This window comes from Sus scrofa, chromosome 2 (assembly GCF_054392235.1).
Source record: "Sus scrofa isolate SSC_HxYL_T2T_F1_AM1 chromosome 2, Sscrofa_HxYL_maternal_Yorkshire_Landrace_v2.0, whole genome shotgun sequence".
NCBI classification, from domain to species: domain Eukaryota; kingdom Metazoa; phylum Chordata; class Mammalia; order Artiodactyla; family Suidae; genus Sus; species Sus scrofa.
The window spans coordinates 6,764,401-6,778,648 of NC_139384.1; the positions used below are offsets into that span (position 1 = coordinate 6,764,401).

At 53.9% G+C, this 14,248-nt stretch overlaps 1 long non-coding RNA gene across 6 annotated transcripts in view; it reads left to right on the forward strand.

Annotated features, from left to right (window-relative positions):
- The first annotated feature begins 582 nt into the window (after positions 1-582).
- The window catches only part of LOC102163816 (uncharacterized), a 37,910-nt gene continuing 24,244 nt past the window's right edge, over positions 583-14,248 (forward strand). For 5 of the 6 annotated variants that reach the window (XR_014836842.1, XR_014836846.1, XR_014836848.1 and 2 more), the window contains exons 1-2: positions 583-843; positions 1,329-1,544. This is a non-coding gene — a long non-coding RNA (uncharacterized LOC102163816). Of the gene's footprint in view, positions 844-1,328; positions 1,545-12,115; positions 12,325-14,248 lie in introns of those variants that run through there. The other variant, XR_014836847.1, reaches the window with a different exon arrangement.

A 14,248-nucleotide genomic window follows, 5' to 3' on the forward strand; every position in this document is an offset into this window, starting at 1 on the left:
TCAAAACTACAGCTCAGTATTTTCGCTAATTTATAATTCCTAGAGAATAAGAGTAATCCCTATCTTAACAGAAAAACTTATCTGCGGTCTCCTCAAGAAGCGTTTCCTGCCTCTCAGCCGTCTCTGCGCTCGCTGCCTCAATGCCTGCCTCCCGACCCGCAGCGCGCGGCGTATTTATAGCCCAAGGACACCTCACACCCCCGTCATCCAATAACCCTCCGCCGCCTTTGTGAGGGAAGCAAAAATAGTTCCTCGGAAGGAGTTAAAAATAGAATCTGGTTTATAAGACTCTAGGTTTTTCCTTAACAGTTTATATAACTTGCTCGCAAACTCTGTACCCAGATGTTTAAGTAGATTTGAACTGAAAACTTGAGTAAAAACAATGGAAACCACGTTTAAACAGACCATCAAACAGCTGACAAAAACTCAGAATTACTTGGAAATGTTTTAGTAGCTTTTAAAATACCTTCTGTGTTTCCTTCGAGTACAGTAGGTACAATTTAGTGCTTTGGAGGCTAGGAAAGTAAAACTAAGTTTGCTGATGGCCTTCATTTCCATTATGTAACAGAGCTTCAGCCTCACAAATAGAGCGGAGCCATCTTAGAAGGACCGAAGGGTGGGAGTTTCGCCCCCATGGGCCGCAGGTCCTGAGGATTATATCACACCGTCTTGATTGCCATTTTATTCGTGAGATCCGATCAGCCCAGGTGATCTATGTAAGAATTGGACTAAATGTGGAAATCCACTTCTGGAAAATGTCTGACAGCCACTCTTTACCACTGTTGCCTGCAACAGAGCTGGTCACGCATCGCAAGGGATTAGGACCAAAATTGAGGCATCCAGGTGGGCTTATCTTAATTTGAAAAACTTCGTGTTTTTATTGTTGATTTAGTAGGTAGGAAACATCAGCTAGGACACCCCTCCCCCCATGCTTTTGGTTGTTGCCTTCTTGGGACATTTTAAATGAAGCCTGGATTAACTTTTTCAAACGTGAACCGTGGCTAAGCTTCTAGGCCTGTCTCTCTAAAGTGTTCAAAACCCAAGTCCAATCAAAACTAACTTTACATGTCCTCTTTAAATTATCTGAAAAGGCCAGGTTTCACCTCCGAAGATACTGCGACCTTGAGCCGTCAGTGGGGGAGGGAACTTGTTCTCAAATTATTTACGAACTTTTACTGCTGGTCTGCTTTTCTAGGTTCTAATATTTTTACGTATTTTGTATTATCTCTGGTTTGACTCCCTTTAAGACTTTTAAAAGTGGAGCCGGGAGGAAAATAAAATTTTTCTCCAAACCCAAAGCCTCCCTTTCTGCGGTTTTATTTTTAAAGCACCCCGTGTTTCCCACCTGGGTGGAAAAGCGGAGGGAAGCGCCAGGGCGGAACTGGCTGCTGTGTCTCAAGGACTCTAGGAGAAGCCTCGGTCCCCGGGGCGGCAAAGGGGACCCGAGTGAGGCTTGAGGACTTAGAAATGACAATGGCGCCAGGGAGCGTCCCAGATACCGGCTTCCAAGCGGCTAAAGCGGCTGAGGCGCGAAGAAGAAGCAGGTAAGAGGCCGAGCGGGGTGGGCGCGAGCCCCCGGGGCCGAGGGGGTGGGGGACGGGTTTCCCGGCCCAGCGCTGCCCGCGGCCGCAGAAAAGGGAGAAGCGGTGGGGGAGGGGTGCTACCCGAGCGCCGCGCCCCTTCCCCCCGCCCCCCCCAAGCCTGCCTCGCGCAGGGATATGCTGGCCGTGAGCCGCCGCCTCCCTTTGTGAGGCGTAGGCTCGCGGGCGGGCGCCGCCGGTTCTAACCGGTTCCAGCCGGTCCCGGCCGCCTCCGGGAGGGATGGCGGTTGGCGCAGCCCGCCACTGCGCACGCGCGCCCCGCCCCCACAGGGCCCCCGCCGGTCCTGGGGAAAGGGGTGGGGGAGGGCGGACCTGGTCCCCGGGAGGACCTTCCGGGCTGCCCTTTCGCCCTCGGACCGCTCTTGGGCAGCTCTTCCTTTGCAGGCCCTGTGCCCTCTTTCCCTTTCCAGCCTGGGTCGTCTTTTTCTTCCCCTTTCCTGTTCTTTGTCGTTTCCTCCTTATTGTCGCAAAGTCATCTGTTAATGAAAAATCTGCACGTCATTCCCTTGGAGGTATCAAATTCTGTTTATCGTAACATCCCTTGAGTGCGTGTATGTCACCAGATCTTAGTGTCTAGAATGTTCAAAGGGGTCTCAGACCTTGCAGCTGCCTGGGCACTTTTTTTTTTTTTTTCTAGAACAATCCAGTGGTGGTGAGCTAACATGGAGAGCGCCAGGGCTTGCGATGGTTTAGAGCGTGGAGGTCAGGACAGGGTGGGGACAGCCACCCTTTATTCCAGAACCTCTGAGATGGTGTGTGTTTAGACAGTGACACCGGCAGGGGAAGATGGAGTTGAGTATCATGGGGTTGGTTAGGATGGCAACTAAATAACGACATAGGAGTTGTAAAAAGTCCCCGGTCTGTATTTTTAAAACTGCTGGCAATGGTTGTGGAAGGATCTCGAAGCAGGCTGGGGGGCTCTGGCAATTGAGAGTACTGTCTCCTGTTAACCTTCCACCTTCACCCGTCCCCCGCCACGATAAATAAAGCAGGGCCAGTTCAAGCAGCTATTTTAAATGGTCCCTGGCAGAGCTGTTCTTGTTTAATCAGTCTTTCTCCCTGAAGAGTGGAATATTACTGAGATGCAGATGGTTCCCTTCAGACTCAGTCTTGATGTTTGCTCTGGGACTGGAAAATTTTTAGTAGAATTTTACAGCTGGAAGGAGGAACACTGAGTTGGGTCACCTCATTTTACAGATGGGGATTTGGGGGCCTGGGGAGTTTGTGATTTGCCTAAAACCAGACACAGCTAATTAGTACCTGAACCTATTCTTGAATCGAGGATTTCAACTTCACTGCACCTCTTTTTCTCCCCCGCTACCTCCCACCCCACCCTCACCCAGTCCTTCTGTCAGCCCCCACAACTGATGTTTTTGCTAGGGCTGGGGGAGGACCTAGCCCCTGTCTGTCATCTGAGATCTGTCTCCCACTGCGGAGCTGCTGAAATGAATTTTAAGAGTCCTAAAGTGCTTTAAATAATTGTCAGTGCAGCTAAACCAGTCGTCTCCATCCGCCTTACACATGGATGATACTGTTAGAACGGCTGTATGTCACTTGGCTAATTCTCCCTGAATCTGGGGAAAGAGATTTGAACGAAGCTCAGCACTCAGAAGTCTCTTGTGCAGAGAGATGGCTTGCCAAAGCAAGAGACAAATATTCTTGTTTTCCCAGTTGGTAAGTGAGAAACATTTTAGAGGTTATGGACACTAGGCCCAAAGATTTACTGCCTTCATCTCTCCTAGCTCTTGCTTCTCAGAACTGTCTAGCTGTCTCCAAAATGCTCTAATTCCTTCCTCTACTTCCTGATATACTAAGCCTCTTTTTTTCCTGAAAGATGTGTTTAAACAAGATGGCCTAAAATCACCATGTTCTTTGGTGAGAAGGTAAATAATACACTTGCTTAAGTGTTCTTCTGTCAACTCTCTTGAGCTAAGGATCCCTTTAACATAAAACTAAGTTTTCTTGGAGTTCCCGTCGTGGCTCAGTAGTTAACGAGTCCGACTAGGAACCATGAAGTTGAGGGTTCGATCCCTGACCTTGCTCAGTGGGTTAAGGATCCGGCGTTGCCGTGAGCTGTTGTGTGGGTCGAAGATGCGGCTCGGGGTTGCTGTGGCTGTGGCGTAGGCTGGCGGCTACAGCTCCAATTCGACCCCTAGCCTGGGAACCTCCATATGCCATGGGAGCAGCCCTAGAAAAGACAAAAACAAAACAAAAAAACTAAGTTTTCTTTAAGGCAGCTTTCCTCTGGCCTCCATCCATGTGCCTTTTAACTTCATCAGGTCCTAAGGCAGCGGCTCTCAATCCCCTGTTTATTCCTCTCTACCTTACTCTGAAACCTAGTCTTCATTTGGGCCCAAGGGTCTAGGTATAAGAGGGCTAGTCCGTTTTGGAGGGTCATCTTGTGCTCCGCACCCACCCCACCCTCAGAAGAGCCCTCACTAAAAATAGGAGGCCCTTGGTTCTGGTTTCTGGCAATTACTCCCCTGACAAACAGCCTGTGATCTTGGGCAGGAGCCCAAATAACTTCTCAATGGCAATTTCCTTATGCATAAAACAAGGGGATGGGACGAAAGAAGTGTTGATGCCAATTCTATAAAATGCTGTAGACAAAGAGATGGGCAGGAAGCAGGATTTTAGGTCTCCTGGCCCCGGGGCACTGAAAAGGACTAAAGCAGCAGAAATTTAGAATCAGGCCTCCAGATTCTAAATCCCAGTCCTCCGGAGTCACTCAGGCCAGAAACGTCCAGAGAATGCTGGCAACCGCTCCACCTCCTTCCCTTCTGAGCAAGGCCAGTCAGGCTTAGTCAAGAGTTTCTAAGGCCCTTCCTTTCTGGGTCCAGGGTTCCCAGGCCAGTCTGGGCCCGTCTTCAGCAAAACCTGGTCTCCCCTCAGGCCTCTTTTGTCCTCATCTTTATTCTTGGGATAGTTATCTAATCCTGCTTTGCCAGAGACAGTTTTGAAATGCAGATAGATAAAAGGCCAGAGGAGTGCCCCCGGAAAGAACTTTCTAGTTTTCTAAAGACTCAAGGAATGCGCAGTTCCCAGCCCCCTCCTGCCGCCCACTTTCCGAAGCTGGAAGCTGATCTCGGGAACAAAGACAGCACCGGAGTTCAGCTCCCTCCTCCCCACAGCAGCCAACTCCCCGGGCAGGGAAAAAACCCGGCGATGACGCAGCAGCTCTGAGCTCCATCCTGCAGAAGAGAGGGCGTTGTTTTCTAGAGGGTTTGGGACAGCTAAAAATGTCCTTGGGGAAGGGGCGAAAGCTGCCAGTGGAATCCTGCAGACTCACTCCTACCTCTCAGAGGGCCGAGGGTCCTTTTAGCAAAAACAAGTTACAGAAACTACAAAAGGCTGTGTCATCGGCCTTCCCCAAAGTGCTGTGGGGCCTGGGCCACCACCAGGCCTTTCCCTCACAGGCCCTGAACGTCCCTAGGCCAAGGAGCAAGGGAGCGGAAGGATTCTGCGTAGGTGGAATCCTCTTTCTGGGGGACAACTCGGCGAAATTATCTTGAAAAAGAGGTTTCTCACCCCCGGGCCAAGACCTCAGTGCTGCTAGCTCCCTTCTCTAGTTTATTCCTCACACAATGTCCTTGGCCCTGGGCCCTGTAGCCTGTTTGTGGAGCTTCCCGGAAGGCCTGGCTGTGGAGGCCCAGCTGGAGCCGCGGGGGACGTGGGAGGACAGCATGACAGGAGGCTGGATCGCAGCTCTCCAGACCGGCTGCGTCAGCTCCTGAGCTTTGCAGGCCCCGCACTGGCTTCACCCAGTGTTTCCAGACCTTCCTTCCCTCCCCAGCAGTCCGCCCCCCTCTCTATTTTCTCTGGCATCCGTGGAGCCCTGCACCATATGCGTTCCCTACACCATCTCGCTTCAGTTCCCCCCGCCGCCTGTGAGAGAGATGCTGCCATTAACCCCTTGGACGGATGAGGACACTGAGGCGTGGGCTGTCTGAGCATCACTCATGCCTGGCACACGCTAGGAGCTCAAAATGTGTCTGTTGAGGAGTTCGCATTGTGGCTCAGTGGAAATGAATCTGACCAGTATCTATGAGGATGCAGGTTCGATCCTTGGCCCTCACTCATGGGTTAAGGCTCTGGCGTTGCCGTGAGCTGTGGTGTAGATCCCACATGCGGCTTGGATCTGGCGTGGATGTGGCTGTGGTGTAGGCCCGCAGCTACAGCTCTGATTCAACCCCCTAGCCTGGGAACCTCCATATGCCATGAGTGTGGCCCTAAAAAAAAAAGTGTTGAGTAATGATTAAGTGAATAATTTGGAATAGCATCTCTTTTAGAATTAAAAACCAGGCAGGGGGTGTGCCCTGGTGGCCTGGCAGGTTAAGGATCCAGCATTGTCACTGTTGTCACTGCTGTGGCTTGGTTGTTGCAGTGGGGCAGGTTGGGAGAGGGTTCCTGCCTGGGAAGGAGTTGCAGGGGTGGGGTTGGGGGGGTAAAAAATCAGGCAGAATAGTGCAAAGACCACATGCAGTAGATGCCCAGTAAGTGCAGTGTGACGAGGGACTGGTAACCCAGCCCGGGAGGGCTGTCAAAGGACGATGTGTCCCGCGTTCCGGAAGCCGTAGCTGCCGGCCTGCACTACAGACACAGCAACACCAGATCCGAGCCATATCTGCGACCTACACCACAGCTCGCACGGCAATGCAGGATCTTTAACCCACTCAGGCAAGGGATTGAACCCACGTCCTCATGGATACTGGTCCTGTCATGCTTTGATAGGAATAAAATGCTTTTCAGCGTGACACGACATGACCACCCAGCAGGATGGCGTGAGATGGCACTGAGCTGTACTGACACGGGGAACTGCTTCCCTCTGCGGAACTTCTAGACAGACTGATCCACCAGGGCAGGGAAGGGGGTGGCCCAGAAGGCTGCCTTTGGTTTCCAGGGAGCTCCAGCCTCCAGAGCGGAGGGGAGCGAGCCCAGGCTCAGGCCTCCTGTCGCTCAACTGCAGGACTCACTGCGGGAGGCGGGAGGCGTCTCATTAATCACCCTCTGGGCCTGTGCGTGGGCCTCCCACACAGCCTGAAGGAATCCCATCCACAGTCTTGGATCCCTGATCGGTTCAGTACCCTCTTGAGGTCCCAGGCGGATGTTTGGGTGAGCCCTGCATGCCCAGCATGGTGCCCATGAAACACAGCTCCTCATAGGAGTTTCCTTTTTGGCTCAGTGGTTTACGAACCCGACTAGTAGCCATGAGGAGGAGAGGTTGATCCCTGGCCTTGATCAGTGGGTTAAGGATCCGGCCTTGCAATGAGCTGTGGTGTAGGCCAGAGATGCGGCTCAGATCTGGTGGTGTTGTGGTTGTGGTGTAGTCTGGCAGCTGCAGCTCTGATTCGATCTCTAGCCTGGGAGCCTCCCTCTGCTGCGGTATGTCCCTTAAAAGACAAAAGACAAAAAAAAAAAAAAAAAAAGTTTCACAGCTCCTCCTGGTAATCAGGATAGAGGTCACCAAGGTCCTAGGAACTTTGCCTGAGGTCTGTTTCTCAGCACCAGCCAGATAAAAACAAGCCCTCAGCCCAGGGCTCTTTCTCAGGGTCGCATGCATGCGGTAGAGGCCTGCAGTGATTGAGGTAGAAAAGGCCTGAAAGCTCATTAGGTGATAAGAACTCACTAGAAGCAGAGGAAGCCAAAGGGGAGATAGAGGGAGGTCTGGGAGTTACCTGGAGAGGGAGTTTGGACTCTGCTCTTTGGACAGAAGGATGACTTCTGAGCTCGAGAGGCTCTGGCTTTGGAAGTATTGTGTAGCTACTCTTTGCAAGGTGGCTGAGCTCGGAGAGGTGACAGAGGGGAGGGCACTGGAGTCCATTGTCCAGCCTGGGACAGGGGTCACGGAGGCCTGGATTGGGGGAGGGGGAGGCATGGGACAACGAAAGAAGACAGGTCCGGCTCTCCCTGAGGCTCTCTGGGCTCCCCACACAGGTCTCCTCCTCTCTGTCTCAGCACCTCTAGCCCTTTCCGGGCTCGTGTTCTTTACTTTTTGTTTGGTCCATATATGCGGCATGAGAAAGTTCCTGGGGCCAGGGATTGAACCTGCGCCACATCAGTGACCCGAGCCACAGCAGTAACAACGCCAGATCCTTAACCTGCTGTGCCACCCAGGAACCCCTCTTTTCTCTTTTTAAGCATTCATGTTCCTCTTTATTTACATTTTGTACGTGCTCAGTCGATGTTTATTGAATGAAAGAGTCTTTGAATTCTATAGTGCTTTATAATTTTTAGGAGTTCTCTTGTGGCTCAGCGGGTTAAGGCTCCCGTGTTGCCACTGCAGAGGCTGGGGTTGCTGCTATGCCGCAGGTTTGATCCCTGGCCTGAGAACTTCCACGAGCCATAGGTGCAGCCAAAGTTCCACCCACATGGTCTCATGTGATCCCATAATAACCCTGTTGCCCCACCCACATATTGCTGCTCCCCCCCCCCCCCCCGAGGTAATTGCTAGTTTGTCCTCTGTGTCCGAGTCTAGACTCTTGTTTACCCTCAATGACACATCTGCATGGAATGAACCTCCCCACTCTTAGGATGACACCATTGTCACCATCCTGCCTTGACCACGTCCCTCTTGGGAAAGGGCCTCTCAGACCAGCAACGTCATCCCGCGTCACCACCACGTAGTTACCGCTTGTCACAACGCAACCCGTGTTTTCCCGGATGAGTATGTGTTTGTTAACATGTTCCTCTTGGGAGTTCCCATCGCGGTGCAGTGGTTAAAGCACCTGACTAGCATCCATGAGGACTGGGGTTCAGTTCCTGGCCTTGCTCAGTGGGTTAAGGATCCGGCGTTGCGGTGAGCTGTGGTGTAGGATCGGAGCCCACGTTGCTGTGGCTGTGGCGTAAGCCCGCAGCTACAGCTCCAATTCGACCCCTAGCCTGGGCACCTCCATATCCCTCGGGTGTGGCTCCAAAAAGACAAAAACAAAAACAAAAAACCACAGACCTGTTCCTCTTGCTCCCTCCCTGGAAGGTCAAGGGGACTCCAGGGCTGCAGGTTGCCAGGGAGGAGGGGCTGCCTCTGCTGGAGGCTGAATGTGGGGACAGAGAAGTCTCAGGCTGGCTCTCCAGCACAGACACAGGAGAAGTGGGTCTGTGTCAACATCCTGAAAGTCCCAGCTGTGGGCAAAGGGTGGGAACTCCACAGAGCCATTGTTTGGCTCCGCTTGGGGACAGGGACTTTACAGCTCTGAGGCCATCGCTCCTCTGGCTGGGGGTGGAGCTTCCAGAGTAGGGAAGTGAGGGGAGGGGAGAGGGAAGTGCGAGCTTCCTGTGCTTTCCCGGCTCCCCACAGATGTCACTTCTGCTAGGGAGCTCCTAGAGAGACTCAAAACACTCCCCCCCTCCCCGAGAAAACAGAGCATTGCGGTAATTTCTGGGGAAGTGACGTCCCCCCAGTATTTAGGTGCCCTGGGCTTGTTCCAGCCCTGCTGCCCTGCACCCCGCCCCATGGAGTGACCTGTGACCCTGGAGAACTGTGAAGGGGGTGGCCCAGTGGGGTGTCTCTCCTCCCCTTTGCCTTCCCCAGGAGCAGGAGCAGGGTTTCTGGCACCCTCAGGTGGGGGGCCAGCTCTAGTGTCCCACGGCAGCACCGGCCTCAGGCCACTTCAGCCTGCCCCCTGCCCAGAGAACATGCACGTAGACTCAGACTCGGCAGGGCCTGGGAAAAACACAGAGCCCAGAGCAGCCCTGGGGAAAGAAGCTGCGCGGAAATTTCCATGACCCTTCTGCCAAAGCAAGGACGCTTCAGCTGAGGCTCAAGGCAGAGACAGAGACCTGGGAGCTAGAAAGCATGGAGGTCACCAAGGGTCACCCTTCCTCATTCAGATCTTTGTCATCTGCTGTCCACCCGAACCCAGCCAGAAACCTCAGTCAGTTCCCCTCTGTTCCAGCCCCATCTGCTGCCAGATGCCTAGTTCACACGACGGGACATGCCACCACCTCTTTCCCAAGGACATGGCCGACTCTCGGCCAGTGGGAGCTCTCCTGTAGGAGCCAGGTCCTCGAGGCCCCTCTCCCCCTGCAGGAAGCCCTCCCCGATGAATGGTCAGTCTTTCTGCAGACGCCTGCGGCCATCAGGTTCCAGTGACCTCACCAGCACTCCTGTGATCACGCCCTTCCCTCAGGCGTGACTGACTCATCTGTTGTTACCCTGAGCTAAGGCCTATGGCTTGGATTGCTGTTGGGCACTTATCCCTTTTTTTTTTTTTTTTTTTTTTTTGCTTTTTAGGGCCACACCCGAAGCATATGGAGGTTCCAAGGCGAGGGGCCTAATCGGAGCTACAGCTGCTGGCCTACGCCACAGCCACAGTGATGTGGGATCTGAGTCGTGTCTCTGACCCACACCACAGCTCATGGCAACATCAGATCCTTAACCCACTAAGCAAGGCCGGGATCGAACCCGCAACCTCATGGTTCCTAGCTGGATTTGTTTCTGCTGCACCACAACAGGAACTCCCACTTATCCTTGAAAATACTGTCCATGTCTTCCTATAGCCTTGCCTCAGTCAGAGCAGCAATACACAGAGCTTAGCTGCATCCACACAGTCGGTCCTGTGTGGCCTCCAGCAGTGCTGGGGACTCTGAGAGGCTCACCTTGGGTACTCGCTGATGGTCCCCAAGCCAGCACATCCCCGGCAGGAGTCTGGCAGGAACATTTATAGGCTTGCCCTCTCCCCCTACCCCAGCCAGAATCCCAGCATGGCCATTCAGAGGCAGCGTGACGAGGACTCGGCCCTGGGTCCCGTCCGCAGCCTTCGCTGGGGCCTGTCTGGCCTCGCCTGCCAGCCCTCGGCCCCAGCCTGGCATCATGGGTGTCCCAGAGCCAAGCTGGTGTCTCCTTCCTGTTCTTCCACTCAGCTGACCTGTCACCTTCCTCCAGCTCCCCAGAAGACCGTGGCTCTCCCCCCACCCCGGCGCCCTGTCCCTGTCACCACCCCATCTGGTTCTGTAGCCCTTCACGCACTCTGGAGGGGCCGTGGTGAGCGTGGGCTTGAGAGCCCCACTCTCGGTCAGTCTGGGCTCATCCCTCCCCTTGCTGGCTATACTCAGAGACGGTAGCAAGTTACTTCATTTCTCTGAATCAGGTTTACCCCTCAGTGAAACAGGACCCCCTTCTCAGGGCTAAGTTCCCACGTCAGGAACTTAGTACAGTGCTGGCTCAAATGATGTGCCATAGAAAGGTGGCTGTCACTGCCTTCCCTTCCCGTCCCCTTCCTGTCCTACACACGCAGCCCCCTTCCTGCCCCTCCCCCAGATCTGACTGGAGCCAGGCACATCTCAGGAAGGGGTTAGACAGTGGCGATGACTTCATCTTTGCCTTGGCGCAGGAAGGAGGCAGGGAAGGTAACACACTCAGGCCAGAGGCTGGATGGAATTTTCCAGCGCTCATAAACAGGACCATTGCGGTTGCTAGCTGAGGTCACCATGGAAACGGTCACATGCGCTAGCCCGTGGTTCTTCCACTCTGGCTTCAGGCCCATGACACAAGCTCCAGGCCTCTTCATTGGCTGCCACCTTCCTCTTGCCACTGAAATCTGGCAGGAGATTGGCCAAGGGTAGTTGCTGGGCTGGAGTTAGCTCCCCACCCCCAGCCGGAACCTGCTGGAAGCTGTTGTTTTGAACCAGAGGAAGATGGAAAATAGGCTGGCAGAGATGTTGCCATAGCAACTGCTTTCCTTTCTGTTCTCCTTGGAGTTCGTGGTTGACTTCTTTGCGGTTGAAGCACTTTTCCAAAGGCAAAGAGGGCGGCGGCCCCTTTACACTGACCTGACTTCTTCTTTTGAGGGGGACCTCCCTCAGCTTGCAGAGCAGTTAGAATTTCTGAGCCTCTGCTTGGAGCTTTGTTTACTAATCTGTGCCTGGTTGCTTTCTATGAAATGGAATATTCACTGTAGGACCCCCGTCCTAGCATCGAGGGCTGGAATAAGGCTCCAACTGGACTAAGGTGGCAAATGCTCCTTGTCACCTGTAAAGCTCTGTGCACCTACCACATGTCTTTAATTGGCTGCCACTGAAGTTAGCATAGGGCAATGGCCCTATCAGCTGGAGTCCGGGGAGATACCAACATGTTTAGCAAAGCCCAGAGCCCTGCGACCCCCAGGCCCTTTTTGAGTCTACTTCCTCTTGTCACCACTGCCTTCTGGGACCGTCAGCAGTTCACACAGATCTCCAGGGACTTCATTTCTCTTTCTGTAAAAGAACTCTTTAGGAGTTCCCGGCGTGGCTCAGTGGTTAACGAATCCGACAAGGAACCATGAGGTTGTGGGTTTGTTCCCTGGCCTCACTCAGTGGGTTGAGGATTCGGCGTTGTTGTGAGCTCTGGTGTAGGTCGCAGACACAGCTCGGACCCCGAGCTGCTGTGGCTGTGGTGTAGGCCAGCAGCTACAGCTCCAATTGGACCCCTAGCCTGGGAACTTCCATATGCCGTGGGTGCCACCCTAGAAAATACAAAAAAAAAAAAAAAAAGTAAAAAAAAATAACATAAAGAGACATTTAAAAATTATTAGCAGAGCAGAACCTGGTTTTCCTGACTTCTAGCTTCATTCTTAATATGATTCTGGAACAGAATTTCAGTCATTCATCAAACACCCTCCATACAAGGCACAGTTGGTAGAAATAAGGCAGGAGAAAGGCGAGGTGTCTGCCTTCATGGAGCTGGTATTCTCGTGGAGGAGTCGGGCAACCGTTGGTGAAGAGCAGCAGTGGAAGTGTTCTGAAGAAAGTAAGCTGGTGGGGTAAAGGGAACTGGGGAGGGGACCGATTTTCGATGGGGTGGACAAAGAAAGTGAGCAGCCGGCATCGACGCATGAGAATGAACAGGCCTCCAGAAGGGGCGGGGGTGGGGAATTCCAGCCAGAAAGAAGAACAAGGGTGGAGAGCAGGTCAGGGTCAAGGAGACGGTGACCTGGGCAGTGGGCTGTATCCCAGGCCCAGGGCGGGAGAGAGGGGTTCCTTCCCCTTAGTCCATGGGGAAGGCTCCAGTGTGGCCATCTGCCCTGGGCTTACAGGTGTGAGATACGCAGCTGCTCTCCTTGTCCCCCCTCCCCCCATTCTCAGCACTACCCGTGTTAAGACACATGCCCGGGAGTTCCTGTCCTGGCTCAGCAGAAACAAATCTGACTAGCATCCATGAGGGTACAGGTTTGATCTCCGGCCTCGCTCAGTGGGTTAAGGATCTGGTGTTGCCGTGAGCTGTGGTGTGGGGTGCAGATGCAGCTCGGATCCCGAGTTGCTGTGGCTGTGGCGTAGGCCAGGGGCTACAGCTCCAATTCCACCCCTCTCCTGGGAACCTCCATATGTCACAGGTGCAGCCCTAAAAGGACAAAAACAAAAAAACAAAAAAACCTCCAAAAAACAAAAACACATGCCCATCTCCTTCTTCATAGGTGGGGCTCCAGGGCTTCTGACTTTTGGACTTAACCTCAGACAGGCAGCTCCTGGAGTCCTGGCTTCCCGTACCACACTTGCTTTGCCCATGATACCTGCGCTCGGGGCTGTGCCACACAGGAGCCGGGTTTCCCCTGGACCAGCCTCGCTCCAGTGAGAGCTGGAAGCTGAGGGAATTTTTCAAAGCTCCGGATTCAGCTTTCACTGGGGGTTGGTGAACTAGTCATCAGCAAAAGCCTTGGTCAAGTCCCAACCAGAAGGGGTTCCACCTTTTCTGGGTTAAGAAAGTGGGGGTGTGATCAGTGCTGATGAGGGGAAAGCTAGGGGTACTAGAGCAAAGAAGACAGGCTTGGGCTTAAGGCAGAGGGCAGAGCTTGGAGGGCTTCCAGGAGTAAGCAACCCACACACTCAGAAGAATCCTGGAGCATCAACCAAAAGGCTTGGTTTTTTGTCACGGATATTTATCTAAACCAGTACACAGTAGGTGCTTGGCAAACATCTGCTGAATGAATAAATGAGCCAGGGGGGTGATAATTTAAGAACTTTTGTTAGTAGTAATAGGTAGTGAGAGCCTTATTACCGGGAGGAACCAAGGATCTGCTGGATGGCCACTTGTCTGAGGCCCCACCTTAGAGCGGTGAGGTCTGAGGTCCATCCCAGAGTGCGTGAGGCTCACCCAAAATAACCTGCACCTGGGGGGGGCGGGGGGGGGTCAGATCTGAACAAAGCAATCCACACTCGCTGGGACTGTGTGCTTAACCGCTTTGAACCTAGACCCCTCGGCGCCTCCGAAGCCGCTAATCTAGTCCAGGCGCTCTTGTCTCCCAGGTCCCCAGACCTGCAAAGCGCCTGCGCCTCCCTCCGGCGGAGCTCAGCCTGGAGAAGCCGGGCGTCGGGAGGGCGGCGGCGCTAGCTCTGACTCCAGGGAGGCGAGGCGGGGCGCGGGGGCCGCAATTGGGGTTCTTGCGTTTCCGCCGCCGAATGAGCACAGCCCCTGGGCAGCCGCCCGCGCCCCAGCGGCTGGAGGAGGACGGGGAGGGGAGGGGGCGCCAGCACCAGGGTGGTTCGCAGTTCCGGACGCCCCACTTCTCAGCCCCAACCTGGGGCAGGCAGAGCCCAGAGCCCCACACTCCTCCTTCCCTCCCACGCTGTGCCCCCTCTACCCCGCCCAGTGTCTCTTGATTCCCACAGAGGCGAGGGACCTGCCCACTCCGCGCTCAGCCCTGTGCGGTTCCCCGCCTCAAAGCCCTTTAAGTGCA